Source organism: Balaenoptera borealis (assembly GCF_965194805.1).
Source record: "Balaenoptera borealis genome assembly, chromosome: 19".
Lineage (NCBI taxonomy): Eukaryota > Metazoa > Chordata > Mammalia > Artiodactyla > Balaenopteridae > Balaenoptera > Balaenoptera borealis.
In genome coordinates this window covers 32,817,757-32,842,501 of record NC_138878.1, presented here as the reverse complement: position 1 = coordinate 32,842,501, position 24,745 = coordinate 32,817,757, and the positions used below count along the sequence as shown (strand labels likewise).

The window sequence follows — 24,745 nt, the reverse complement described above, 5'->3', positions numbered from 1 at the left end:
CCCAGGGATGAAGTGAGTGTCTTCCACATCGGACCAGGAGCTCCCTGAGAGTGGGGTGATGGCATCCTTCATCCCTCTCTTCCAAGAGTGTTCAGACAAGGATCTGTCGGCAAAGGATGTCTAGTGTAGGAGAAATGTCTGCGGACAATCCTAGGGAGCAGGCAGCTTTCATCCTGGACTCTGCAGGCCTGCCCTTAGCCAACCACCTGGGAAGGGTGGGACAGTGTCAGCCAAAGTGGGTGCTGGAGATACATGGAGAAGACCAACTGTGAGATTGATGGGCATCTGGCCAGTGTCTGTCTTGCAACCTGCTGGAGAACCCAGCTTTTGGCTCAGGGCTTGCTCCTTAACAGGAGCTCAGTGATGATGGCTGAATGATGAATGAATGAATGAATGAAGACCTGGTTTCTGCCCTTGAGATGCTCACCCTCTGCTAGGGAAGGAATGAAGCTGACTTTTCTTGCATACCTGTATGCATTGGACACAATTTCAGGCTCTTTAATGTATATTACCTTATTTAATCCTCAAAACCACCCTAGAGGAAAAGTTTTATTTCTCCACTTTACAGATGAAGAACTTGGGGCTCAGAGACCTGTCCAAGGTCTCACAGCTGGTAAATAAGGGAGTTGAGATTTGAACTGAGGTTCTTTGATTTCCAGACATAGGACCTCTTCGTGGAAAAATTACTGTCATTTAATTTCAGAGCTACCTAAGACAGGTGTGTATGAAGTGGCATGTGAAATGAGGGAGAGAAAGGCTTCAAAGAATGAGTGATATTGGATATGGGTTTTGAAGGATGAGTAGGAGTTCACCAGACAAAGAAGATGGGGAGGCATGATTAGAAAAGGAGAGATGTTTTGTCTACTTGGAAGACTCCCATATGGGGTTTTTGGGCAGCTGCCCCCTTCCTCATGTGCTCTTCTGTGGCCTGCCTTTCCGGGAGCTGGACTTCCTCCCTCTCTTCGAGAGGACACACAGCCTAATCTCATGCTGGCACATCACTGCCGAGATGCCAGGAAGTCTGTGCTGTGAGCCTCCACCCTGGCGCCAGGGCCAGCTGGGCTTCTAGGAAGAAGGAAGGGTGGTTGGGGGCCAGCTGTGATGAGAAATTTCCTCTTGGGCCCTCTGAAAAGGGCAGGGCAGTGGAGGAGGAGCTGGGACCCAAGTCCTGCATCTGGTCAGAGGGAAGAGGTAAAGAAAGATGGGGATGGGCGAGTTGTCCCCCAGACCTGTGACCAGTGGCCCTCTCTTTGTGGTTTAGAAAACAGAGGGCAGTTTATTGCATCCCCCTGTGAGTGTGGACATCCCTTAGATATCTTTTCTGGAGACAGGCAGGTGTTACATTCTCCTGGGTGGGAGTGCAGAGTAGGTCTTCAATAGATTCTTGGTTGTTGATCAGACTTTGCGAATTCATCATTTTGCTAAAACTGGGTAGAATGAAGTGTAGCTCTTAGCTGAGTTCATCAGGGTCCAGTTAGAATCACAGCTTCAAGGAGGTCAGAAGGAAGGAGCAGAGACCCTCTAGGTCTGCGACTTTTAAATTATATGTGTGTTTTTATCAGCAGAACCTTAAAACAAGTCTGGAGATTTTACCTGAAGCCTAATGTGTTTAACAGATAAAAGCAGAGAAGCAGGGACCCAGAGGACTGACCGCTCAGCTTTCTCTTGACCCCACCTTGGCCCCCTGAGGAATGTTCATGGAACCCAATTCTTCCCAGCACCTGAATGTCTCTGGTGAACTCCAACTCTCAGATTTTACTAGGATAACCGAGGCACTGAGAGAGGAATGATTTGTCTGAAGTTGCATCAGTAGTGGGTATGGGGGGTGATATCTCCCAAATTCCTGGACTGAAAGTCAGTGTGGTTGGGGGTGTCTATTCAGTTGTACTACTGGCTGTGGTGCCAGCTCCTCCAGGCTCCCCATCCAGGCCAGTGGAGCACCCATGACCAAGGCTTTGGTCTCTGGGCACTGCTCCCCAAAAGAATAAGAGAAACTCTGCCTATGAGAGTAGGCCCTGTCCCTTCTGCAGGAGGGCCAGCTGAGGTCCCAAGAGGGCCAGCCTCTGGATTATGTGGATGTCAGCCCGGGTGTTAATGCAGCACTGGGTCAGAGTTGCCTTTGGTTCTGTTCCTACAGACCTTCGCTTGTCCCAGGCTCAGTCGGCCAATGGAGACCCTCCCAAGGGCCCTGGCAGACAGCCATCTGCCCAGGCTTCACCCAGCCAGGAGGTGTGAGAAGCAGGTTCTGATATGGAAGCTGCCAGGGCATTACTAACGGGCTGTCGGTTGCAATTAGGGCAGTGGCCTTTCATCTCCCTGCCACTCCCCTCCTGCTCAGGACAGCCTCGCATCAGCTTCCCGTCCTGTCCTGACTCTGTCTGGCCGGTGTCAGGCGCCCCTCCTGAGGTGGGACACCAGAGGGGGGCCCGGGTGAGCAGCCCTAACTGGAAACCATTGCCAGGGCCTGGCTCTGGATCCAACTGTGGAGTCTCCCTGGGGGCGCAGGGCCCACCTCCAACGGCCTTCCATCCATCCGTCAGTCCCGCCCGGCATGGCCAGGCCCCTCTCTGAGCCTCGGCCTGGAAGGCTCCATCCACTCCAGTCAGGCCTGCCTGAGATTACCTAGGTGTTCTGGTGACTTCTGAGGGCCTCGCATGAAAGATAACGCCCAAATCAACAAATCTGCCATTGTGGCTTTGAAGAGACTGTTTCAATCACTTTATTTTGTCTTTATGTCAGGTTTGCCAGATGGCTTGGGTCTTTCTGAGGTCCTGTACCGAGGGGGCGCAGAGAGAACTGGTGCAGCTTCAAAGCTCCTTTTTAATCTTTAGCAACATCACAGCGGCTGGGAAACTGCCTCGGCTCCCTCAAGTCTCTCCCACAAAAGAGGCGCGGCCGAGGCTCTAATGAAAGCCAGATAAAGGGGTGGCTGGAATCAGAAACAGAGGGAAAAGAGCAGTCGTTCGTCTTTCTTGTAGCTGTTTCAAAAGAAATTCTAAGACAAATTATGGCTTTGGGTGTTTTTCTAAAAGGACTGAAGCAAGGAGAGGAGCTGGGGGAGGATGCTTTGACCCCCTCAGCACCCTTCCCCTTGCATAAAAGGCAGAGGAGACTGAAAAAAGGCCGAAAGACAACAATAAACTTTCCGCGTGCGCGTGGGGATGAAAGCCTGGCTGGCATAATTATGGGCGAGGGTGCGCTGAGCGGGCGGGTGCCTTTACCTTGCCTCCAGCGCTGTTAATGATGAGGCTCCCTCCTCTTTCTTCTCTGGAAGGGATGTCTTTGGTTTTTGGGAATGGGGGCGGGGAGCTGTGCCACGTGGCTGACATTTGGCACAGGCTGTGTTGTGCGACGCGTCGTTCCATCACGTAAGGGTCCGAGCGCCCTCGGTGGCTGCCAACGCCCGTCATCCGTGAGAAGAAGGCCAAGGTGCCCACGGGTCAGCCTCCCTTCCCGCTCGCCCTTCTTTAAGGCTTCAAGGTCTGTCTCTCAGGACCTGGGGAGGGGTTTTCTGACCTGCAATTCTGCCCGCACACTCTCTCTCAGCCAGGGATCAGCCCTGTTCTAGGGCAGGGGTCCCCAACCCGCGGACTGTGGACCAGTAGCGGTCCTCGGCCTGTTAGGAACCTAGGAAGTGGGCTGCACAGCAGGAGGTGAGCGGTGGCAGAGCAAGTGAAGCTTCATCTGCGCTCCCCATCGCTCTCCATCACTGGCATTGCCACCTGAACACCTGCCCCCGAACACCACGTGGAAAAATTGTCTTCCAGGAAACCCGTCCCTGGTGCCAAAAAGGTTGGGGACCGCTGTTCTAGGGGACTCAGAGGGGTGGGGGAGCCTACAGACGTCCTTCCACGGCACGTACTGTCTTAAATGCCCACCATCAGCCAAAAGGCCTGGCCTGTCCTGTGCCGCCGCCGTGTTCTCCAGCAGGGGTGGTGCACCGGACTACACTCAGCTCCTGCCTCCCCTCCCATTTCCCCAGGGGTCATCTTAGTCCCTGTGGATGGTTGGTCAGTTCCTTGGCAAGGCCTTGAGGGAATGGGACAGCTAAGATTTGATAGGTGGGGAAGGAAAGAGGCAGAAAACTGGACTGTGTAAGAGGGCTTCCAGGGGAGGGGCCGGGTGGACATTTTGGGGATGCTGCAGCGTCCTTGTGAGGGCATCACTGGCTTTGAAGGTTGGTGAAGGCCGACAGACTCACAGGCCCCCCAGAGTGCCAGGCCTAAAAGGGCCCTCACAGTACAGGTGGCAGACTGAGGTCCTGGGAGGGGAAGGGCTTAATCAAGGTCACACGGCAGGTTAGGGACAAGCAAGCCCTCAAGTCCATGTTCCACAGGAGGACTCAGATATTCTTCGAGAATGGGGGACTTGTGTGACATGGGGTCAGAAGGGAGTTCAGATCCTGATGAGAGAGTTGGACAGGGTCTGGCACATTCCCTCCACACTGTCCCTCCGCCTTCTCCCTTTGCCACTTTGCAGGGCTCAGTGGCCATGGGCTTTGGCCTCTGGAGCCTTGGCTGAGAGGTGTTCCTGGGGCTCCCTGAGCATCAGGTCCATTGCCCAGGGTGCAGTCAAGTGAGGGACATCCCCCCCGTGGGCGTGTCTTTACTCACTTCTCCTCTGGAGGCTCTTGCAGTGCATCTGAGATTTGAGGAGAATTGAAACTAAAGAAAAGTAGCCGCCCAACGTTTACCTGCTGGTGTTAAAAGGTCTTCCTTTTTCCCCATCTTGGTCTCAGCCCCAGCGAGGGGAGAGTTAGATGTGTTGACAGGTGGATGAGGGAGGGGGTAATCCCATCTCTTTCTTTTACTTTCTGCCTTTGCTCTTTCCCTGTGTGTCTCCCACTTTGTCTGTTTGTCTGTCTGCCTGTCTCTTCCCCATCCCTCTCCCATGATGTCCGTGGGGCTCTGGTTTTTGTTCTTGGCACTGGGGCCTCTGAAGCATCCTGTGTCCCCATAGCCTCCCAGTAATTCTGGTGCCTCATCTCCCTGCTGTGCCTGTTGCTGGGTGAGGAGCTCGGGGTGCTGAGAGGTGGAGAACCCCTGGATACTGAGGGGTGCAGGCTCGCTGGAAGGGGGGACGGGTGGTGCTGTGGCAAGGGCTGGGATGTCACGTCGCTCTTCCTGCCTTGGGGCAGAGCCAGGCAGAAGTGGCCTGCCAGGCCCCTGGGCTATTTTAATGAAGGAGAATTCGGGCAGATTAGAGGTTCTAACTGTGTGGGGGTGGATTTCTCCTGCTCTCCTGTGTGTATGGTGCACACCCGACACCACCAAGCTCCCCTTGTGGACAGTAATGCACATTGGGGGGGTCACAGGCTCTGGGACCACATTCCTGAAGTTTGAATCCTGGCTCCTCAACTTCTTAACTGGGGGGCCTTGGGAAAATGACTTACCCTTTTTGTGCCTCACTATTCTTATCTGTAAAATGGGACTAATAATTGTACTTAGCTCATAGAGTTGTTATGAAGAATAAATGACTTACGACATGTAAAGTGCTTAGAATAGTGCCCGCACGCTGCTACTCAACAAATCTGAACTACCGTTGTTGTTGTGCCCATCTAGATCGCTTCAGCCATCATTGTCAGCAACAACCAAGTTGACAATCCACGCTGTGAACCAGTTCTCCTGCTTGGGTGATGTTGGGGTACTGGGGTAAGTCGACTGTCTTTTTTCTCTCTCTCCTTGTCTTCTGACAACAGGCCCTCTTTCCTGGGGGCCTATTCCGTGTAGTTCTAAAGGGGGTGTGGCACCTGCTGGGCCCATGTGACACAGGCCTGACCAATCAGAGAATCTTACTTCTCAGGCCACAGTGATTGACTGGCTTAAGGGGGGTCATAGGACCCAAACCAGGTCAGAGTCCTCCCCAGAATTTTGCTGCCAGAATTGTCATGAAAGATGGTTTTCCACCTTCTGAGACCCAAGTTCTAAGGATGCTGTAAGCTGGAATCCCTAGAAACCACCTTCTCCAGCTGCATAAAGGAAGCTACAGTAGGAGGAAATGAGGCCATCAGGTCAAGGAAAGTAGAAACAACACATGAAGAGGGGGAGAGAGAATGAAACCCTGAATCCAGCTGTGTAGGTATCCCCGTTTTGCGTGTGTGTAAACAGCTGAGCCAATTGCTGTTTGTACTTAAAGCGTTTGACTTGGGTTTCTTGCAATTGAAAGAATCCTGATCAATGGCAAGGCTGGCTTGATTGCCTAGGAGGCCTGATCTCATGCTTACGATACTGTCACTCACAGGAACTCATAGCTTCCTCAACAGAGAAGCTACACCAGGAGACGAACGCTGAGGAGGACCAGATGATGAAGGGCTCGGAGTCAGAAGCAGGAGTGGCTGGGCTGGAGAATTGGAGTTGGCATGGATTCAGCAGAATATGAACCCTCCTGATGGGCTTGATTTCAGGGTCTCAGAGAAACAAAGAGGGGAACAGGTGAGCATTCCAGGGGAAGGGCAATGCATGAGCTAGAGGCTCAGAGGAGAGAAAACATAGGTTAAAAGAACAGCAGCTAGTTTGGTTTGGATGAAATGTCAGGTAAGTGGGGAAAGGAAACCTGGAGGCAATGAGGCTGAAGAGTTTTGTTGGGGTCAGAGCAGGGAAGGTCTTGAGTTTCAGGTCTAGGGCCTTGGATTTTTATGGGTTAGACAATAGAGAGCCATTGAAGTGTGTGTTTGTTTTTTTCTTTTGGAGTGAAGTGGAAAGATTCAGAGCTGTGTAGAGGACAGTTAAGATGGGGAGGAGGAAGTCAGGGAGTTGTCCAGAAGACCAGGTGAGAAATAATGGCCGTCTAGAGTTGGATGGTGGCCTAGAATGGATATGGATATCACGGGAATTTGTTGTTTTTATGTTCAGCAATCATTCTTGCTTCTTCTGGTAAGAATGTCCCCATTTTCCTTGGGGAAACCACTCCTCCTCCAGATTCAGTCTGTATAGTCTGGGTGGGACTGACCTCACACCCAGACCTAGGGCATGGATTGTGACCCTGGCCTAAGCTAACTCATATATCCATCCCGTGATCACAGGAAATGGTTCAAGTATGCCCATTGTCCCAATTTGGGGCAATGAAGGTCAGACCCACTATTTTTGTGAGTTAGGGAAAGGGAATTCTATTTTCCAGTAGACTTATGGCTGAGAGGAAGTGAGTCTGGAGCTTTGGGGGCCCCCATGAGGCAGAATGGCTCAAGTGGAAGACCTTAAGGCAAGTTCCTCTCCATGCCTCAGTTTGCTCATCTAAAAAGTGGACACAATGATGTCTATCTTGTAAGGTTGAACTTTTCTATAAGTGCATGGCACATAGTTCGTGCTCAATAAAGGCTTGCTTTGTTACTGTTATTATCTTTAAAATTATTTATTATTATTTCTCAAGGTATGGAAGCATGGAGGAGCATGAGGGGGTGTGTATTAATCAGTCTTCTTTCAGTTGCAAATACAAGAAAACCAAATCAGACTGGCTTAAAAAAGCAAAGGAAGTTGTTGGCTCACATGAGAGTAAAGTCTCAGGGCGCTAATGAATTTCAGGCATGGCTTGATCCAGAGGCTCAAATAATATCACCAGGATACTGTCTATCTCTCCATCTTTTGGCTCTGTTTTCCATGGTATAGGTTCCATTCCAGGCATGGGCTGGAGCCAACTGTAAAACATTCAGGAATTTTGGGCAGTGTTGTTAAATCATTGGTAGCATGAAATTGGCCATAGTGGGAGTATTTATATCATGGAAACTGGCAAATGCTGCAAACCAGGGCTTTCTTTCCTTCTTCTTCTTCTTTTTTCTTTGTGGGAGGAGAGCTAGTTCACAAGCACACAATGGATCCATTCTCCAGAAGTCACTTCCTTTGTAGTGGCAAGAAGTCTGCCCACAGCAACTGGTTGACATCCCAGCACCTATGCAACCCCAGTGGGAAGCAAGTACCTCTTTTCCAGGAGTCCCAGAAAATGTCCCAGGGTTGGGTCTCATTGGCCTGGCTTGGATCACATGCCCTTTTGTGAAATAGCAACTGAGGCCAGGGTGCCAGGGCACAGAGTGTACTGATTGGTACCTGTCCTTTCTGGAGCTGGGAGATGGGGTCAGCTCTCCCTCCCCCTGAACCACGTGGACTGAGAATGGGTGGGGATGGTTCCCTACCGTAACAAACAACCACAGAACCTGGTAGCCTGCAACAGGAAATGTTTATTGCTCGCATGTCTGTGGTTTGGCTGGAGGCTCTGCTTCAGGCTGGGCTTATCTGAGGCAGTTAGGTGGGATGCTTCTGTTCCCATTCTCTCTTCCTCTCCTCCTGGAACCAGCTGAGCAGCCCAGAATGTCCTCCTCGGGGTGACAGCAAAGTCACAAGATGAGAAACAGTGATGCCCTCATAAGGCCTAGGCTCGGACTGGACACACCATCAGTTCTGCCTCATTTCATTGCCCAGAGCAAGTCACAGGACTCTGCCCAGATTCCAGAGGTGGGAATATACACTTTGCTTCTTTAAGGAGATAAACTATGAAGTCCGAAGGCGAAGGGTTTTGGTGTGGAGAGGGGAGAAGAATTGGGACCATGGAAACAAATCAGCACCTTCCCTAAAGAAAAGCAGGGCACATTCAGTAGCAGAAAGAGAATGGTTACTGAGTGGGTATAAATGATAGATGTCCACTGAGGGTGCTGGGAGGGAGGGGGACGGATGTGGCTATGCTGGGTGTGTGGGTAGTGGGGAAGGAGGGCCTGCAGGAGAAGAGGCTGGAGTATAATGTAAGGAGTGGAAAAAGGCCTCCTGCCTCTGTGACACCACCGTGTGACCCAGATGACCATTCTTGGTCTCCAGACTCAGGGGAGCTGTCTTCATTTTCATTTCCCTAGGAGCAGATCCTGAGCAAGGGTTTGGGTGCAAGTTAATTTATCTGGGAGGTAATGCCAAGAAACACTGATAGGGGAGCCATGCTGTGCTAGTAAACTGGCTCCCTGAAAAAAAAAACAAAACACCCTGATTTCTAGTGTCTGCCAGTTTTCATGGTGTAAATGTTTCCACCATGGTTGATTTCAAGCTACTGGCACGATGTACCTGAATGAGGAGCTGGGAAGAGATGGGAGAAGGGGTTCTCATGGGCTGGTCTGAGCTGGCTTCAGCACACTTCTGTAAGTGAGGCAGGGAAGGAAGGTGGCCAGAAGCCAGCTTCCAAGGCGAGCCCCTAGAGCTCAGTGCCACTGGGACGGCTGGAAATGGCGTGAAGCACAGCCCTCTGTGTTACCTCATGGGGAGAGGGGCTGGGGTAACCACCCACCAACTCCCCGTCCATTGTTCATGGGGACTATTCCCTAGGGGATGGTAATTTGCTGGCACTTCTGGCCGGGGCTCTGGTTGCACAGGGGCTGGAAGTTGCCAGTTGGGCCACAGAGGATGTGGAAATGGTAAGGTCTGCTATGGGGACCACTGGAGAATCGCCAGCAAAGAATGCAGCATCCTGTTTTTCTTAAGCTACTCTTAATTTTACAATGACTAGGTGAGCTACACTTCCACGGTCATAAAATAGAGGTTTTCCTCTTTGCAAAGCTAATTGACCACTGAAGGATCTAATTTGGTCTCATTAGCCAGATAACTGCTTTGTGCCTCGGTTTCCTCATCTGTAGAATGGAAATATTAACTACATTGTAGGATTTCTACGAGGGCTAAATGAGATAATACAACCTCTTTAACATATGTACTCTTCAACATATGGTCCTTAGACAGGTGCCAGTTACTGGTGCATGGGGACATAAGTATAACATTAAGAATAAGCATTGAGAAACTTTGCTAGCAATTTGCCAGAGTAATTGTATATCTGTTTACTCTAACAGTTAAAAACCTTGAATTTTGCATTTTTATTTAAAAAAATTTCAGTTTTCTAAAAAAAAAAAAAAAAAGAATGAAGCGTCCAACATGCCAGCCTCCAGGGTCCCCTCACCAGCTTCCGGACCCCGTTCTCCCCCAGCATACTACTCCTTCGTTGAAAGAAACATTCCCTGCTTCCCTCGAGCAAGAAATGGAGTAAACATCTTTAACATATTCAATGAAACCATTTTGTTGTTCTCTGGATGTGGAGGTGTTTCTCTGGAATATTTTCAGATGTGTCCCTTCTCTGGGCTTCTGTCTGGCCCTTGATGGGGTGGAAATGGGGTCAATTATATTTATTTCTTGCTTTTTCTTATGCCCTCTTATATTTCCTTCTTGCAGTTGGGGAGTCTGGAGAAAATGCTCTCTGTAGTTTATTTTTTTAAATAGCAAAAATCCATTCATTTATTGGGCACTCACTCATTTTGGTGATTTGCTGCCTGCAGCAGACATGGTGGATGCTCTGCTACTCACAGCTCCCACTTCTGGCTTCTCACCACAGAGAACTGTGCAACTATGTGAGCTCATTCTCTGAGTGCCAGGGGGAGACTGGCCCCACATGGGACGGGCCCGAAGTGTCCCAGGAGCAGCCTTAGTGGAGGATTCAAATGGTGGATGAATCTCTCAGCTTCATTACGCCTTGGGTGGCACACCCCTCAGGCAGGTCCCAGGGGTCTGGTCGGGATGGAACCCATTTCGCCCACAGCAGTCACCTGCTCAGTAACCCATCTCGTATTGGCTGGCTTCTCCTCTTGCCTCACTTCCCCACGTCCCTACTGGGGCTTCCTGGGACCACTTCCCTGATAAGCTGTTTATAGTCGTATTCTTGTCTCAGGCTCTGCTTCGGGGGAACCCATCCTGGGACACAGTGTGTCACCCCTCTTGGCTTCTGAACGAGACTGATCTGATGGGGTGGGAGTTGTGTCTGATGGTGCTTTTTGATTCCCCCCAGGGCTTGGCACAGTATGAGGGACTCACCAGGGTTTCAACTTCAAAATCCAAATCCAAGGAGGCACCAGCTAAAGGCTGAAGGGCAGACAGGGACGATGAGGTCTACAGGTGCTGCGTCCTCTTAAATCTGCGTGCCCAGGCCCCTGTCTCCTGAGCTCCAGAACCAAGCATCCGACCAGATGCCTCCACCTGGGCGGAAGCTCGAAAGGTAATTTATCACCCCTCCCCCGCCTCCCCACCCAGCATGCCTCCTCTCAGGCAACGAAGGCAGACACTGGCGCCATCCCCTCTCGCCCTCGGTCCCACAGGGTCTTGTTTTGGTACTCTGTGCATCCTTCCCAAAGCTCTCCACTTCTCCCCACCTCCCCTGACACCTCTCTGGCCCCGGCCAGCATCACCTCTCATCTCCAGTCTTGTGACCCTGCAATCCCTCCTTCTGAAGCAAACTTGGCCACATTGCTCCCCACTGAAAGGCCTCGGCTGTGGCTCCCCATCTCCGTGAAGAGGAAACTCAAACTCGTTGCTGTGGTCTAACAAGCTCCCCCCCACCCCCGTCCCAGGAGCTGGTCCCTGTCCAACCTCCAGGCCCCAGGCTCCCCCCTCCCCTTAACACCTGGAGGCCCATGCCCACGGGGCAGAAGTGCCTTCAGTTCCTTGGACTCACTTTCTTTCACCTGCTGGCCTAACGCTTGCTTTCTCTCTGCCCCCAACACTTCCTCCCACCTCCCCTGGCCAGCCTCGATTCATCCTTGAGGTTTAGCTTAAATGCCACTTCCACGGAGCGGGTGCCTGTGGATCCCTGGTCTGGATTACAGGAGCCTGTTTTCTCAGGAACCCCTGTGGTGATGTAATCCCCTGGATTATAACCTGTTGTTTAATCACGTTGCTCTCATGCAAGGTGAACTCTCTTTGAACAGAGGCCGCATCTGATTTGTTCCTGGTCCTGTCCCTGGCCTTTGGGGATGCAGTAGTGTCTGGGGAGTGACTCAGGCAGTGGAAGGGTGACTTTTCTCCAGCATGGCCCGGAGGAGTGCATCCAGAGAGCTTGGCTTCAGGCTCTCCTGGAGGAGACAACTTTTGCTTGGCAGCCTTTGTGTTCCCCAGGACATCTTATTCAGGTCCTTAACAGGAAGACAGGGGCTCGAGCAACGGAGAGGAGGAGGGAGGGCAGGAGAAGAAAGGAGGCCCTAATCCGTGGCCCAGAAGAAATGAACATCTCCAAGTTTCCCACATCCCTCATCTAAGTAGGTCACACGGAAGAACTCAGAGTTCCTGTCAAAGTTTCAGGCAAAAACAATAACTTGGTTTTGACCTTGTTCTCTTCAAAAAGCAAGTGGCTGCTGAGCTGCAACATCAAAAAGAATAAATAATTGTTTTTCTTTTTTGTTGTTATGATATGGATCATCTGAGCGGTTAGTGGTAAGCAAGTGGCTTTGATTCGACTCTGGCTCCCCAGCGCTTCAGCCCCTCTTTATGTCAGCAGGCTCCTGTTTCCACCCCAGGACAGCAGAATCCCTTGATTAAATTCATATTTGTTTTAATCTTTCCCTGTGTCTGATCTCGAGCTCAAAGATGGTCAGGAAAAAAAGCTGGCTGCCCCGCTGCGGCCACGGGGAAGGCCCGTGTCAGGCCCCACGCTGTTTGTTCTGTCCGGAGCGATAAGGCAGCCAGCCCGCCGGGCCCTGCCGGGCCCCCTGTGCCAGCCCCAGTTCCCGCACTGCTGGTGGCTGCCGGGATGGCCCACCGAGCTGCCAGGCCGCAGGTGAGGGCGAGGAGGGTGGGGGACCAGGCAGCTGGCAGCACCGGGCACGGTCTGCGATCGGACCCTCATGCTGGACTGGGAGTGCTAGAATTCTCCTTAGACATCTTAAAGCTGAAGACAGTATGGATCTCAGGGGCGCCGAATGGAGTCTCAGTTCATAGCAGGCAACTACCATTTGTCTGTGTTTTACACCCCCTCCCCCGCACCCCATCACTTTCATCCCTCCCCCCATTCTGCCAGCATGGAGGCAGCCTTCTCAGCGTGTTGCGTAAACATCCTGAATACATAATGTTGCTTTGTATGTGGATGTGTGTTTCTTTCTTTTTTTTTTTTTTATTGTGGTTAAATACACATAAAATTTACCTTTTTGGTGTACGTAATTTTAATATAGAGAGAAGTACTGTGTTCTGTACAGTGTAGCAGTCAAGAGTACAGACTCTGGACTCAAACTGCCTGAGTTCAAAACCCCAGCTTTGTCTCTCACTAGCCGTTTGGTGGCTCAATGTCTCCATCTGTGAAATGGGATGGTATATTTGTTCCTACGTCGTAGAACTATCTGGAAGATTAAGTGAGGTAATACAAAGCACTCAGAACACTGCCTGGCATATGCTAAATGCTCAAAAAGTGTTAGTTATTTTCATTATTCTATTTCTCATTTTTTGGTTTTCTATCCCTCAGCCCAATATTGAGAACCACCCATACTGCTGTATGTATATCTGGTTCTTTGTTTTTAATTATATTCCACATTGTGTATTGTCTACATTTTACTTTTTGAGTCCCTGGAGATGGACCCCCAATTGGCAATGTAACAGTGAGCACCTCTTGCAGATCTGCAGGAGGATTTCTCCCTGCAGGAGTGGGGTCAATGCGTCCTAGGTCAGGGTTTGCAAATTTTCTTTCTTTTTTTTTAAAATTTATTTTTAAAAAATTTTATTTTATATTGGAGTATAGTTGATTAGCAATGTTGTGTTAGTTTCAAGTATACAGAAAAGTGATTCAGTTATGCATATACTTGTATCTATTGGCAAATTTTCCATAAAGAGTGAGATAGTAGGTATTTTTGACTTTGTGGTCCATATAGCTCTGTTGCAATTACCCAACTCTGCCATTGTAGCACTAAGGCAGCCATAGGTCATATGTAAGTGAATGTACATGGTTATGTCCTAATAAATATTTATTTGCAAAGACAGGGTGTGGCCAGATTTGGCCTGCAAGTTTGTAGACCCCTGAACCAGGTCATGAGTAGACCTAATGTTGCTGAGTCCCTCTGGTTGCTCTCAGATTGGCTACACAGTCTGTTCTCCAGTCAGCAATGCCCATGAGTTCCTGTTCCCCCATGTCCTCCTAACAGAATTCTCCAAGTCATTGATTCAGAGGGCAAGGAGGAAGCAAGGGGGCCCATGCCTCTGCCCTCATCCTCTGGCTAAGACTTTCTTTCACTGTGAGGTTTGGGCTGTTTACATCTGTTGTTTGAGACCTTTCCCTATGAAATTTAAATTAATGTATATCTGGGACATTTGAACCATTGTCACTACCATTTAGTGTGTGCCAGGTGCTGTGCTAAGAACTTTACATGTATTAGCCCCCTTGGTAATCCCAATGACCCTGTGAAGTAGGTAACAGTGGAATTTTCTTTACCAGATGAGGGAACAAAGGCTCAGATAGGTGGAATGACTTGCCCAAGGTCATGTGGCTAGGACAAGGTAGAACCAGCACATGAAACCACATCTGTTTAAAGCCAAGTTGAATTCCACTCTCATCCCACTCCCTGGGGGTGTGTGGGGAGGGCTGGGCCCAGCAGAGGAAGGTCCAGGAAGTTCAAATGGGGGCTCGTCCATGTAAAGTACTTAGCACAGCCCCTGGCACACAATAAATGGGAGGTAGGAGGGTGCAGAGCAGGAAGGGGAAGGAGCTGATAGGAAACTTGGAGGTGTCTCTGGCTAAGGGGCCTGCTCTGACAGTTCTGATACTCAAGCCTATGGTGGAAAACTCCTCTGTGGAATCAGCAACCTGAGACCCAGGCCTGCGATGAGGGAAGGACTTGGACCAGAAAGGGCAGAGGCTCAATCACATGTGCCATGTTGAGGAGTGAGGGCTGTGTCTGGGCCACCTTGGATCCCCTCTGTGCTTAGTGCTGTGCCTGACATTTAATGGGGAGAAGCAAATAAGTTGCTTGAGCATGAACTAATTGAAAGCAATGTTTTCCAGCCATTTTAAAAAAGTAAATCTTTATTGACGTGTAATGTACATACAGGAAAATACACAGATCATCAGAGTATGATAAATTTTCACGAAGTGAGCATACCCATTAGCACCCAGATCAAGAAATAGAACTGCACCAGCACCCCAGAAACTCCTTTCATGTCCCCTCTCAGCCAGATACCTCCCACTCTCCTGGCTTCTAATAGCATAAGTTTTGCCTGGTTGTGAACTTGAACTTTCTATAAATGGAATCATCAGTGAGCAGTCTTTGGTGCTTGCTTGGTGTCTTTTATTCAACATTATGTTTGAGATTCATCCATTTTGTTGGTTGGGCATAGTTTTAGTTTGCTTATTTTCATTACTGAAGAAGTGTATATATATGTGTGTGTGTGTGTGTGTGTATTTCCTCACTATATATGTGAGACTGTAAACAATACTATATATACTATATATACATAGTCTCACATATATAAATAAATAAATTAGTAATTTAATTTAAATAAATAAATTCAATTGTGATATCTATCTATAGATAGATAGATAGATAGAGATCACAATTAAATTTATCTGTTCCACTGTTGCTGGGAATTTAGGTTGTTTCCCTTTTTGGGGCTATTGTGCATAACGCTTTTATGAACATTCTTACATGGGTCTCTTGGTGGCCACATGCATGAATCTCTGTTGGGTGTATATGTAGGTGTATAATATTTGAGTCCTAGAGGAGCAAATGTTTAGCTCTAGTTAGATGCTGCCAAACAATTTATGTTCCCATCTCAGTGCGTGAGAGTTCCGTTTGCTCTAGACTGCATTAGGGTTGCAACCAGCTGAGTTTTCAGGTGTTCTGAATATCCTTAAGCTTCAATAGCCTGTGGGTTCAAATGAGGTCATCCTAACACATCTAGTGGGCTTTCCCTGATTGGCTAGCTCCTCCCTTCCCACCTTCCTCCACAGAACCATAGATACTAAAACAGTGCATTTATCAATCACTCCTAATGACAACATTTACTGAGTACTTGCTAGGTATGTGGTACAAGCACTGAACAAGAATTAGTTGATTTAATCCCCACAACAACCCTTTGACGCAGGTACACTTAATATTGGGTTGGCCAAAAAGATCGTTTGGGTTTTTCCGTACCATGTTATGAAAAACCCGAACGGACTTTTTGGCCAAACCAATATCATCCCATTTTACACATGAGGAGATGGAGACAGAGAGGGGAAATTACTTTTTCAAGGATACACAGCTGGGAAGTGGCCGTGCTGATATTAAACTCCGTGAAGGCTGTCTCCAGAGCCTCTCTCCTTCACCATCAACTCGCACCGCCTACTAGCTCAATCTTCTCGTGCCATAGCTTCTGGGCCACTACTTCCTCCTCTCCTGGGCCCTCTGTGAAAGCCACGCTCCCCTTGTTCTACTTAGGCAGCTGCCCTCAAGGGTATCCTATGTCTTCAGGCCACTATCTGGTGCTGGTCTGGGCCCCCCTTCCCTGGCCCCCCTTGGCTGCCACCCAGTGAACTGCTGGGCTCATGTTCCACAGGAAATGTGTAGGGAAATCGGCCCCTGGACCGAGTCAGAGGGACCCACAGCAGAGATGCTTGAGCCCCGGGTGTCTCAGCTCTTGTTGCCACGACCACTGGCTTTGAAGGAGCTTGACTAAGAGCCAGCAGGGTAAGAACCATTATTCCTCTCCCACTCTCAGGTTCAGTTGCCAAGTTTGGCTTACAACAACAGAGTTTTCTTTCCTTCAGGAGGATTTATATTTTCGGGGTCCCAGTTCAGTCTGGGTTCCGGTTTCATACAACAGAAATGGGCGATGAAAAACTTAAGCAGATGAAGAATGGAAGGGAAGAACGTTGGTTGCTCATAGAATCAATAGAAGGTTGGAGTCCTTTGACGTAAAGGGCAGAGTCCAGGAACAAGGGATGTTGTTTCAAAATAGGAAGGACATTGGATCCTGGGTAGGAAGGAGTGGGGGGAGAGAGAGAGAGAGAGAGAGAGAGAGAGAGAGAGAGACCCTTCTTGTCTCAGGATTTGGCATCTGCCACAAGCCTCTCAGCCTGTTAACAGCCTGAATATGCCCAAACCTGGATCCTGGCTCTCTCCTAGAAAGCCCTTCAGTCCCAACCCTGACCCCATGTAAATTAGCTGGCACAAATAGGAGGTCCAGGAAAGCTGCTGCAGGCCTCCCAATGCACTGCAGGGTACCGTTAGTAAGTCCCATCTTGAGTGATTTTTTTCACAATAGTGACTTTGCTGCTTGAAACAAAGAATAGCTAAATGAAGGACTCAGTGCTTTTCTGACAATGATTTGTCCAACTGAAGTCACAGCACCATCCAACAGTGAGGAACACGCACAGGGTGGGAGCTACAGGCACGCCTCTGATGAATGGAACTTGGAAATGACTTATGCAATGATTTCTCACCTCTTTATTTCACATTCCAGTCTTAGGATAACATTTGAAATATTAAGGTTGTTTTCAGGAATAGCCAATAAAAGGCTTGTCATGCCCTTGTCACTGTTGGAAGTTTTGTTTTTCTTTATGGAAACCACTTAAATACAAAGTCAATATGGAATAAAAGTGTGAGACATATTGCTGAATATATAAAGTAAGCAGTATTTGATTTAAATGCATTTTTTAAAAAAAATAAATTTATTTATTTATTTATGGCTGTGTTGGGTCTTCGTTTCCGTGTGCAGGCTTTCTCTAGCTGCAGCGAGTGGGGGCCACTCCTCATCGCGGTGCGCGGGCTTCTCATTGTCGTGGCTTCTCCTGTTGTGGAGCCCAGGCTCTACACGCGCAGGCTCAGTAGCTGTGGCTCACGGGCCTAGCTGCTCCGCGGCATGTGGGATCTTCCCAGACCAGGGCTCGAACCCGTGCCCTCTGCATTGGCAGGCAGACTCTCAACCACTGCGCCACCGGGGAAGCCCGATTTAAATGCATTTTAAAAATTTAAAGGCAAAAATAGATTGCAGATAGTAGTCCCTGAAATAAGTTTTACAAAGCTGTAAAAAAAGAAAAAAAATCACCATTGGGTGTAACCAAAGTTATTAAAGAAAATGTTCATTTTGACCTTTCATTTTGGCATTTCACTTAGCACTAGAGACAAATTTAAAAATTTATGACAACATTGTAAAGCCACTGGGGCAGCCAAGACTGCCTGAAAATGATTTTGAAATCTAAAACTTTAAAGCTGAACAAAAAGACTGACGAGTGCTTTTTAAAAATGTTGTATGAGAGTAGAATTTAAAGAAACAAAAAGCCCCCCAAATTCTGAAAACAGCTGAGTGAGCTTAAAGTGCTGTCAAACTATTCAATAGTGAAAAAACAAAACCAATCCATGAGATATTAAACAAAAGAGAAAGAAAGGAAAATCAGTGGCTACTTCTGACAATTTGTTGCCTTGACCGTTGTTCCATCTGCCAATTCACCTGGAGCTGTAGACGTCTATCAAACAAATGAAGGATGCTGGTGGGTCTTGGGTGCACCCACCTCCCACATACTCCCCTCCCCTCAACGGTGCCAGGTCTGGCTCTGCCCACTGAGCCACTGCTGGTGTCCCGTCTCTGCCTCTGAATTTTCTGTCAAGATTATTTACTATGTTTGAACATTTATCCTGCTTCTTCTTTAGGAACTGTGTTTCATTGTGGCCAAATAGACCCAGCTGAGGAGGGAAATCTCTTTATGGAACAATTCTAGCTAATAAATGGAGGAATGAGACAATTAGAAAGTGGTTGTTTCGCAACTATCAATGAAATAATTGGTTTAGGCAAGCATCATCAACGGATGTTGGAAGCATTAGGTAAAAAGTTGACTGAGAACTAGAGTTTTGCACAATGTCAGGGTACTGACCCTCAAGTCCACTTGCAAAGGGAAATATGTAATTGTATAATGGCAAGATCCGTCTGTTGCTACCTTACCCAGGAATCAAACTGAGCGTTACTAATGTGGGAACTCTGTTGTTTCTCCTGATGGGATGCCGTGATGAAGTATAAGCTTCACCTTTGAGGTGTTCTTGTCAATGATGTTGGACACGCCTCTATCAACTCTTTAGTCCTAACTCTGACTTATAGACAATATAGAGAACAGAGGGACAAATTAAATGATACCACAAGGAAACAATCAGATTGACGAATACAGAATGTGCCACATTCCTTAAGATAAAAGGTTTAGTATCTTTAACAAAGTCAATGTCATAGGTTAAAAAAAAAAAGACAAAATTAAAGGGATTGTTCTAGACTTAAAAAGACCTAAGAGACATAACAACCAAATTCAAGTATGACCTTTGATTGGGTCCTAGTTTAAACAACCATAAAAGACATTTTCGGAACAAATGAGGATTTGGATATGGACTGGTTATTAGATGCTATTACGGAATTATTGTTGGTTTTGTTAGACTAGGTAATGGTATTATGGGAAAATATCCTTATTTTTTGACAATGCAAGCTGAAGTATTACTGTCATGATGTCTGCAATCTACTTTCAAATGGTTCAGCAAAAATACAAAATTTGGTTGAAGCAAATATATTAAATCCAGAGGGATTTTTATGGATGTTCATTTTGCTGTTCTATTTTTCAATATTTCAAACATGTCTTCATAAAACTTAAAAATAAAAATATGCTAGTGCATATGAAAACCTTTAAATCTCTTAATAGTCTGGTCACAAATAACAAAAATATAGAGCAGTGACTGATGTAGGAAAAAAAAGTGGGCTAATGCTATAAAATGCTGACTTTATGGTCCCCACAGCAACAATAAACTGAGTGAGATGTGGGTGGTGAGGCCTGGGAGTGGCGGGGTGACTTTGCCACAGTGCGTGAGATCCCCCATGCTGGTGGCCCGCCAGCTCCTATGGGAGCCATTGCTGGGGTTATGCCTATGTTTACAAAATTCATTCAGTACTTTGGCTCCTGCACAAGAAATACACATGTGCCCTTGGAAAGGTAAGTGTGCCCTTGGAAAATCTTTAAAAAAACCTCAGAACCAACAACCCACCAGGCTGGTAAAATCTAGATGGAGTCTACAAATCGTGTCTCACTCTCCCCCATCCTCCTGATTTTACTGTCACCTCTCCTGAGGTTGGGGCAGCCATGGCTTGCCCTTAGATTCAGAAACTGATTCTTGACCTTGGCTGCTAAGAAAGGCCTGTGTGACCTTGAACAAGTTATTTGCCTCCTGGGGGATTAGATTTCTCACCAATAAATAAAGAACAACAAAGTTTGTCTCCCAGGTTTTTTTTTTTTAAGTGAAATTTACACAACATAAATTAACCATTTTAAAGTGAACAACTCAGTTGCCTTTAGTACATTCACAATGTTGTACAGCCATCATCACCATCCATCTGCAAAACTTTTTCATCTTCCCAAATGGAAACTCTGTATCCCTTAAACACCAGCTTCCTATTCTTTCTTTCCCACTGTTCCTAGAAATGACCAATCAGCTTTCTGTCTCTATGGATTTACCTATTCTGGATATTTCATATAAATGGAATCATACAATATGTGCCCTTTTGTGTCTGGTTCTGTCACTTCACATGATATTTTCAAGGTTCATCCATGTTGTAGCATGTGTCAGTGCTTCATTCCTTTTTATAGCTGAATAATATTGTTTGTATATACCATAATTTGCTTATCCATTTGCTTGTCCATTTGCTTGTCAGTGGACATTTGGGTTGTTTATACCCTTTGGCTATTGTGAGTAATGCTTCTATGGACATGAATGTACACGTATTTGAGTTTCTGTTTTCAATTCCTTTGGGTTTATACCCAGGAGTGAAACTGGTCAGTCATATGGTGATTCTATATTTAATTTTTGAAGAGCTGCCAAATTGTTCTCCACAGTGGCTGAACCATTTTACACTCCCACCAGCAAAGTTTGAGTGTTCTGATTTCCCCAAATCCTCACCAACACTTGTTATTTTCTGTTTTTTTGTTTTGTTTTGTCTGTTTGTTTTTTTAACATAGCTCTCTAGTGAGCATAAAGTACTGTCTCAGTGTGGTTTTGATTTGCATTTCCCTAATGACTAGTGATGTTGAAACCTTTTTATGTGCTTATTGGCCATTTGTATGTCTTCTTTGGGAAAATGTCTGTTCAAGCCCTTTGTCCATTTTTTAAAAAAATTAATTAATTAATTAATATTTATTTTTGGCTGTGTTGGGTCTTCGTTTCTGTGTGAGGGCTTTCTCTAGTTGAGGCGAGCGGGGGCCACTCTTCGTCGCGGTGTGCGGGCCTCTCACTATCATGGCCTCTCTTGTTGCGGAGCACAGGCTCCAGACGCGCAGGCTCAGTAGTTGTGGCTCACGGGCCCAGTTGCTCCGCAGCATGTGAGATCTTCCCAGACCAGGGCTCGAACCTGTGTCCCCTGCATTGGCAGGCAGACTCTCAACCACTGCACCAGGGAAGCCCCCTTTGTCCATTTTTGAGTTGGGTTGCTTTCTTTTCTGTTGTTGAGTTGTAGGATTTCCTTGAATATTCTTGATATTAATCTCTTCTCAGATATACAATTTGCAAATAATTTCTCCCCATTTTGTGCTGTCTTTTCACTCTCCTGATAGTGTCCTTTGATGCACAAAAGTTTTTAAATTTGATGAAATTCAGTTTATCTATTGTATTCTTTTGTTGCCTGTGCTTTTGGTGTCATATCTCAGACTCCACTGCCAAATACAAGGTCATAAATATTACCCCTGTGTTTACCATGAGGATTACGCTTAATAAATATCCTAACTTTATAACAATTTAGTTTGAGCTGATTTCAAATTAACTTTAATAGCATACACAATCTCTGTTCCTATATGTCTCTGTCCCCTCCCTTTTTTGTTATTATTGTCAAATTTGCATCTTTATACATGTATGCCTATTAACATAGATTTTTAGTTATTGTTTTATGCATTTATATTTTAAATCAGATAGGAAACAAAAAGAGGAGTTAGAAACAAAAAATATAATAACACTAGCTTTTATATTTACTTATGTAGTTATATTTACTGAGATTCCTTATTTCTTAATGTGGATTTGAGTTACTGACTAGTGTCCTTTCATTTCAGCCTAAAGGACTACCTTTAGCATTTCTTGTAGGTCTGGTCTCCTAGTGACAAACTCCCTCAGCATTTGCTTATCTGGGAATCTCTTAATTTCTCCTTTTTTTTGGATTGACTTTTTATTTATTTATTTTTATTGTGATAAAATATATATAACATAAATTTACCATTATAACCTTTTTAAAGTGTACAGTCCAGAGGGCATTAACTATATTCACAGTGCTGTATAACCATCATCAGTATCTATTGATATTTTCAGAACTTTTTCATCATTTCAAACAGAAACTTTGTACCCATTAAGCAATAACTCTCCATTCCTCCTCCAACCCCTGCTCCAGCCCCTGGTAACCTCTGTTCTTTCTGGCTCTATGAATTTGCCTATTCTAGATTTAAGTGGAATCATGCAATATTTGTCCTTTTTTGCCTGGCTTATTTCACTTAGCATAAGGTTTTCAAGGTTCATTCATTTTGTAGCATGTATCAGAATTTCATTCCCTTTTGGCTGAATAATATTTCATTGTATGTATAGATCTCATTTTGTTCATTCATTCATCAGTTGATGGATAATTGAATTAGTTCCACCTTTGGGCTATTGAGAATATTGCCACTACGAATATATTTTTTTGAATTTTATTTTATTTTTTATACAGCAGGTTCTTACTAGTTATCTATTTTATACATATGCCACTATGAATATTGATGTACCAAGTATCTGTTTGAGTCCCTGCTTTCAGTTATTTTGTGTTATCTATCTAGAAGTGGAATTGCTGGATTATATAGTAATTCTATGTATAACTTTTTGAGGAGCCACTAAACTGTTTTCCTCAGTTGCTGCACCATTTTACATGTCCACCAGCAACGTTTGAGAATTTTCTCTACATCCTCACCAATACTTGTTGTTTCCTCTGTTTTAAATTTAAAAAAAAAAAAAAGCCATCTTGGTGGGTGTAAAATGGTATTTGGTTTTGATTTGCATTTCCCTAATGACTAGTGTTGTTGAGCATCTTTTTATGTTCTATCGGTCATTTGTATATCTTTTTTGGAGAAATGTCAAGTCCTTTTCCTATTTTTGAATTTGGTTATTGTCTTCTTGTTGAGTTTTGGGTTGGTTTTTTTTTTCACTCTCTTGATAGTACTTTCGTTGCACACAAGTTTTACTTTTGGTGAGGTCCATTTTATCTATTTTTTTTCTTTTGTGGCCTGTGCTTTTAGTGTTGTGCTTAAGAAACCATTGCCAAATTCAAGGCCGTAAAGATTTTCTCCTATGCTTCCTTCTACTAGTTTGATAATTTTAGCCCTTAAATTCAGGTCTTTGATCCATTTTGAGTTAATTTTTGTATATGGTATAAGGTAAGGGTCCAACGTCATTCTTTTGCATGGTGGACATACAGTTTTCCCAGCACAATTTATTCAAAAGCTGGTCCTTTTCCCATGAATGGTGTTAACACCATTGTCATAACTCAATTGGCTATATATGTGAGGGTTTATTTATGGTCTCCCTATTCTATTCCGTTGATTTATATGTCGATCCTATGTCAGTACGACAGTGTTTTGGTTATTGTAGCTATAGTATGTTTTGAAATTGGGAAGGGCAAATTCTCTAACTTAGTTCTTTCTCAAGATTGTTTTGAAAATTTAGGGTCCCTTGAAATACCATATGAATTTTAGGGTGGATTTTTCTATTTCTGCAAAAAACACTGTTGGGAATTTGGTAGGGATTGCACTGAATCTGTAAACTGATTTGGGTAGTATTGCCATCTTAACAATATTAAGTCTTCTAATCCATGAACACAGGTGTCTTTCCATTTATTAGGACATCTCTATTCTTTCAGCAATGTTTTGTAGCTTTCAGTGTACAAATCTCTCACTTTGTTGGTTAAATTTATTCCAAAGTATTTTTTATTTGCTATTGTAAATGGAATTATTTTATTAATATTTTGATTGTTCATTGCTAGTGTATAGAAATATTGTTTGTGTGTTGATTTTATATCCTGCAACTTTGCTGAATTTGTTTATTAGCTCTAACTTTTTTCCCCCCTGTATAGATTCTTTAGGGTTTCCTATATATAAGATCATGTCATCTGTGAAATAGAGATAATTTTATTTCTTCCTTTCCAACTTGGATGCCCTATAATTCTTTTTCCGGCCTAATTGATCTGGCTAGAACTTCCAATACTGTGTTGCACAGAACGATAAAAGCAGGTCTCTTGTCTTACTCCTGATCTTAGGGGAAATTCTTTCAGTCTTTCACCATTCAATAAGATGTTAGCTGTGGGCTTTTCATACATAGTTTTTATCATGTTGAGGCAGTTCTATTTTATTTGAAGGATGTTGGTTTTTGCAAATGCTTTTTCTGCATCAATTGAGATGATATGTTTTTTCTCCTCATTCTATTAATGTGGTATATTACATTAATGGATTTTCTTGTGTTGAGCCATCTGTGCATTCCAGAGATAAATCCCACTTTTTTATGGTGTATGGTTCTTTTAATATGCTGCTGAATTTAGTTTCTTAGTGTTTTGTTTAGGATTTTGCATCTATATACATAAGAGATATTGACCTGCAGTTTTCTTATACTGTCTTTGTCTGGTATCAGAGTAGTTCTGATCTCATAGAATGAGCAGGAATTATTCCTTCCTCTTCAATTTTTTGGGAAGACTTTGAGAAGAATTGGTGTTAATTCTTCTTTAAATGTTTGGTAGAATTCACTAGTGAAACTGTTTGGTCCTGGGCTTTTCTTTGTTGAGATGTTTTGATAACTAATTCAATCTCCTTACTTGTTATAGATCTGTTCAAATTTTATATTTCTTTTTGAGTCAGTTTTGGTAGTTTGTGTGTTTCTAGGGATTGTCTATTTCATCTAGAGTATTCAATTTGCTGGCATATAATTGTTCATAGTATTCTCTTATAATCTGTTTTCTTTCTGTAGAATAGGTAGTAATGCCCCCAC

At 45.5% G+C, this 24,745-nt stretch overlaps 2 long non-coding RNA genes across 7 annotated transcripts in view; one reads left to right on the top strand and one right to left on the bottom strand.

Moving 5' to 3' along the window:
* The window catches only part of LOC309616285, a 409,627-nt gene that overhangs the window by 338,985 nt on the left and 45,897 nt on the right, over window positions 1-24,745 (bottom strand). The window lies entirely within an intron of this gene.
* Window positions 1-24,745, top strand: part of LOC309616272 — a 59,857-nt gene that overhangs the window by 17,633 nt on the left and 17,479 nt on the right. For 3 of the 6 annotated variants that reach the window (XR_014237394.1, XR_014237395.1, XR_014237396.1), the window contains exons 2-3: window positions 5,562-5,651; window positions 6,241-6,431. This is a non-coding gene — a long non-coding RNA (uncharacterized lncRNA). Of the gene's footprint in view, window positions 1-5,561; window positions 5,652-6,240; window positions 6,432-10,794; window positions 11,002-11,185; window positions 11,201-11,897; window positions 12,335-24,745 lie in introns of those variants that run through there. The other 3 variants (XR_014237397.1, XR_014237398.1, XR_014237393.1) reach the window with 3 other exon arrangements.